This window comes from Sinocyclocheilus rhinocerous, unplaced genomic scaffold (genome assembly GCF_001515625.1).
Source record: "Sinocyclocheilus rhinocerous isolate Xijiao unplaced genomic scaffold, SAMN03320098_v1.1 scaffold4808, whole genome shotgun sequence".
In the NCBI taxonomy this organism is placed as follows: domain Eukaryota; kingdom Metazoa; phylum Chordata; class Actinopteri; order Cypriniformes; family Cyprinidae; genus Sinocyclocheilus; species Sinocyclocheilus rhinocerous.
The window spans coordinates 50,332-56,127 of record NW_015665885.1 but is presented as its reverse complement, the minus strand read 5'-3'; the positions used below and the strand labels follow the sequence as shown (position 1 = coordinate 56,127).

The following is a 5,796-nucleotide window of genomic DNA, read 5'->3' as shown; positions in this document are numbered from 1 at the left end:
GACGCTAATATCGTTATCTTTATAGTTATCGCTCTTGGTGTGAACGGGGCTTAAGGCACACCTGTGCAATAATCATGTTGTCTAATCAGCATCTTGATATGCCTCACCTGTGAGGTGGATGGATTATCTTGGCAAAGGAGAAGTGCTCACTAACACAGATTTAGACAGATTTGTGAACAATATTTGAGAGAAATAGTCCTTTTGTGTACATAGAAAAAGTCTTAGATCTTTGAGTTCAGCTCATGAAAAATGGGGGCAAAAACAAAAGTGTTGCGTTTATAATTTTGTTCAGTGTAGTAATCAGTAATATTTATTCATTGAAATAAATCAAACCGTTAAATAAATAAACAAACAAATAAAAACAGTTACTGTGGATCAGTTGGTTGAGAATGGCACTAGTAATGTTGTAGAACAGAGAAACAAACAGGAAGGAAATTACATGAAGTATTGGGGTAGAAATTAATTTGACGAGGATGTCCTGCAATCAGACACATTCATGACTGTAATGAACTGTGTCTCACCCTGCCGTACAAATGTCTGGCTGGTGTCCAGCAGAATATCACAGCCCTCCACAATCATTCGCTCAATCGCCAGATTCTTACGGATGTTTTCTGTGTCACTCACTTCATCGTGCATCATTCTGAAAATAAACACACAGCTGCATCATCTCTATATACACATGAAATTGATTTTAAGTGTATTTTAAGGTGTTCGGCAGAATGGTAGTCAACTGAAAAACAAATGAGACTATACTGAACCATGACACATTCTAGGCTTGAGAGAAAGTGTGATTAATGCCTTGGTCACGTGAATGTTAATAATAAATTCAAAAGCCTTGTTTGCATTTAAAAGCATCACTTTTTCCATAGAGGAAGCGTTCACGCTGATGGAGCTGTTTGATATGAGAGTTTCATCTTAGAATAACCACATGTTTAGTGGATGATATCTGATTTCATTTCACAGCGGTGTATGGCATCTTACTACTTTAATTAGGATGATTTTAAAAGCTGGCAAAGAATTAAGAGAGATTATAGGAATTTAAAAGAAATAATACATATGCATTTTAAATAAACAGATTTTAAAACAAACAAAATATTTATGTTTTTATAATATATTTTATATTTGTATAATTTTAAATAAATAAATAATATCAATTTAAAATGAATAAATAATACATTTATTTTAAACAAATATTGTTATTTTAAAATAAATACTATATTATTTTTTATTTTTAATGCATTTTTTTTTTTTAGCATTTTAATCCAAACCAATCAAAATTATTTAAGTATGTTTATTTTTGATCACATACGTTAATATTATTATAATTTAAAATAAAGAAATAATAGTAATTTAAAATGAATAAAACAATATATTTAAAAAAACAAAATTTTTATTTTTATTTTAAAAGGGTCATGAACAGAGAAATCAAAATTCCCTTGATCTTTTGACAGATAAGAGATCAGAACTCACAACTTTCTCGTCAGTCAAAAAACAGCTTATATTAAAGCCGATCTGCCAAAACGACAGCTTGTAGAATGAGCCACTTTAAGATGTAACAGTGTGGCTAAACCCCGCCTCCCCAGAAGAAGATCAACACCTGCTTCTACATCACTTCCTGTTTAGCCCCGCCCACCGATTCTACATCACTGCCTGTTTAGCCCCGCCCACCTATTCTACATCACTGCCTGTTTAGCCGCGCCCACAGATTCTACATCACCGCCTGTTTAGCCCCGCCCACCGATTCTACATCACTGCCTGTTTAGTTCTGTTGCACTGTTCATCAGAGAACAGTACAAAATAATAAAAAAGGCAGTTCATGACCCCTTTAAAATAAATACAATATTATTTTTATTTCCGTAATACATTTTTTTTATTATATAATTTTGATCCCAACAATATAAACAGAAAAAATTAAAATAAAGGTTCTAATTAGAACAAACAATGTTTTTTACAGTCTGAAGCAATAAAAGAACGTCATAAAGAACTTTTAATTCTCTAGTTTGACTCTTTAAACCCTCTCTTTAGACCTTGAAGCCAATACAGTGATCTGAAGAACTTTTTTACATTTTCAATCAACCATACAGCAACTCGAGAGCCCTAAATGGCTCTTAATATGAAGAGGCTTCCTTTGATTTTTTTCTCTGAACTCTGAACAACAAAAGGCGTTTTTAGGCATTTTTTAAAATAATAAAATTAATATCATACACTTCATGATTTTTTTTCTAGCTTTTACTCACTTGGACAGTTCCTCAAGTTTGGATTTGGCAAATTCCAGACTCTTGCGCTCCACATGTTCATGAGGCGTGTGAGCGAGAAGCTCATGAAGGGTGATGATGTATCGTGGAATCTAATAATAATAATGGAAATAATTGTCAATTAAAATACAAAAACACTCATTTTAACACAATCAACCACAGTTAAATGAAATGGAATGTGCAGTATATGCTAGTGTTACTATTGTTTGTCCTCACGCTCCTTGCTCAAAGGTCAGAGGTCAGCGGTTCACCTGAAACATGGGGTAGGTGAGGAAGGTTTCCAGCATTCGGCCCTCACAGGCGGCGTTTGCTTCATACTGCTTCAGAAGCTTGTCAAAGTCCCGGTTCTGTTTACAGTTCGCCAGAACCTGCAAGCTGTACTGATGGTTTCGCACAAACTCCTGATAAATGTTCAGCATCGGCAGTAAGATGTCGAAGAGATCCGCTGAAACGTGACAGTTCAGTTTTCAGACATTAGCATCATGTTTATGTGAACATTGTCTGGCAAACTGAGATATGTAAGTGGTCGTGAGCATTGAAATTAAGTCAAACAACACATTTCATTTGTCTCAGCAAAATTATTTATATGCTTTCTATTCTGACTTGTGTAAATTATTAGATGAGAGAATTATTCTTATGTTCATTTTTATTCTATATGTGGAGAGTCAAAAAGCCATTGCACTGCACCTCGTACTATGAATGGCTGTGTGCGGAAAAATTAAATAAAATAAATAATTTAATCTGAATTAAATATAAAATGCAGCTTAAACAAACTCACCTAAAACTAACGTTGGCCAGTTGGCTATCCGAGCCTTCAAGCCTTGATGGAATATTTCATGGAGAAACATTATCGTCTCACTTAAAAACAGCAAAGAAGAGAAATGCATGGTGCATTAATTTCTGAAAAACATATTAGACTTTCAAAAGAAATTGCATATAGTTGCATATTTTAATCATATGATAGTTGCATATATTAAACATTTATTGGTGGTGTTAAAATAAAAGTAATTATTTTTTTTGGTCAACAGCTTGCCAAAAATAAAAAAAATCTGAAATACTGTATAATCAGAATCAGAATCAGAATGAGCTTTATTCGCCAAGTGTGTGCAAACACACAAGGAATTTGTTGTGTTTTTTTAGGAGCTCTTGGTACATACATACATACATTTATGACATGAGAACAGAGAGAACATTTAAATAAGACTAAGGAAAAAACAAAAAATAAATAATAATAATAATAATAACAATAATAATAATAATAATAATAATAATAATAATAATAATAATAATAATATGGTATACATCTGGAACAGAACATTTATGTACAGATTGTTCAGATTTTTTTCCCTCACAGAGAAAATAAGAATTGCAAGATAAAAAATTGTAAGAAAAAAAAAAAACATTGCAATTACTGTTTTAATTTTTTAATTCTGTGTTGGAAACAAAGCAAAGCAAAACAAAACAAAACAAAACAACTGCAAGATATAAACTTGTAATTCTGAGAAAAAAAAGTCAGAACTGTGAGATATAAAATCAGAATTGCAAGACATAATCTTGCAATTGCAATAAAAAATATTTCTCATGCAATATAAATTATTTATTTTGTGGTGGAAACAAAAAATCAGAATAGTAAGATATTAATTGCAAGAAAAAAAGTCTGAATTGTGAGATAAATAGTCGCAGTTACTTTTTTATTTTTTATTCCGAGGTGGAAACAAGCTTCCACAGTTTTCCATCTAAGTATTCAATTAATTTAAGTTGACCATCAGAACATTAAATATACCTATTGAGGAAGATGCTGCTGACATCGTCATGACTAATGGGGGGTTTTTTGGAGCTGGCTGCCATCCTGAGCGGCCGCAGGAAGCAGTTGACCAGGATGGAGAGCTGGAGCACGTACTCCGTCTCGGCCTCCACCATGTTAAAGACGATCTGGTTTCTCTTTCTCATGCTCTCGGCGTGAGGCGAGCAGATGTAGTCCTGCACGATGATCTTCCACTTCCTTCTGCACAGCCAACCACGCATGAAGCTTTGCACCTGTGAGAAAACACGCAACGGAGACGCCCGAATGACTGCACTTACGCTAGAAACAATAGCAAAAATTATTGTGTAAATGAGGTGGATATATAATTGTGAAAAAATGTATGACAATCCAAATGTAGACAATCATTTACCTTCTTGATTTTCTTGATATCTGGATCTTCTTCCTCTTGATTGGACTGAAGGGGCAACATTCGCTCTTTCGTTTTATTCAGAACAAGAATCTAAAACACAGATAACACAGTTAATATACACATAGCATTGTTGCCAGGGTTTTCCTGCACAAATGGGCTTTTGAAAAATTTTGAAAATGCTTTGGCATGAAAATTATGTTTTTTTGGGCTACTTTTATAGTGCACCGCGGCCACCAAAAAGGTTTAATTGTAGACAAATAATATGAAGATGGATCATTTTACTAACGTGTATTGAACCTTTCCTATTGCATACCTGGCAACCTAAGGACCACTGAAAGAGCAAGTAAGAGAGAGATGGTATGGACATGCGTTTGCAGTCATGTCACAAAGTAAAGGTTGCATGAATATATATATATACATATATATATACATGATTCAGTAACTTAAGAGGTATTGAATACAGCAAACAATAAATATGCAAATACTACATATAAACTAGTCTAGCTACAATCTTTCAAAAAAAAAAAGTAAAATAAAATGTATTTAAATAAATGTAATAAAATTTGATTTTAAGCTCCTTTATGGGAATCCAGCAGCTGTCAACTGTGATTGGACGCTTAAAAACTAGGCTAGTTTTCGTTCATTTTCAGTTGGTTTTGGGCTGGATTTTTTTCTCTGAGAATAAAAAAAAAAAAAAAAAGGAAAATGCCTATTTTTTCTTGCAATTTCAAGTTTATATCTTGCAATACTGAGAAAAAAATGGCAAGCTTCATGAATAGCTATGTCAGTATATCACATGTTGTGATATTAAAATGTGTTATTAGAATTGTGTTATTAACATTTATATCACATTTTACGAAATTTATCATGCTTCAAAAAATTAAAAAAATTAAAATTTAAGAGAGTAAAACATTAAAATGTGTGTGTGTGTGTGTGTATATATATATATATATATATATACTGTATATACACACACACACACACACATAAGATTCAGAAGCTAAGGAGGTATAAAATACAGTAAAAAATTATGCAAATACTACATATAAACTAGTCTAGCTAAAATAATCCAAATAAAAACAGAATTAAAAAAATCAAAACATTCATCAAATTGCCTGTCAACTTTGGCTGGATGCTGGAAAAATGGTTTTCATTCCTTATGGGTGGGTTTTGATTGTACATTTTTCTGGGATCTGGCAACCCTGGATGGAACCGATGAAGATGAACTAGTCTCAGCCTCTAGAACCAGGAAGTATGGCCATATTAGCCCAGTTCTGTCAACACTGCACTGGCTCCCTATTAAACATAGTATAGATTTTAAAATCTTGCTTATTACTTATAAAGCCCTGAATGGTTTAGCACCTCAG

General features: G+C 32.9%; 1 pseudogene; it reads right to left on the bottom strand.

The window, feature by feature from the left end:
- The window catches only part of LOC107731614 (ras-specific guanine nucleotide-releasing factor 2-like), a 37,362-nt pseudogene that overhangs the window by 20,933 nt on the left and 10,633 nt on the right, over nucleotides 1-5,796 (bottom strand).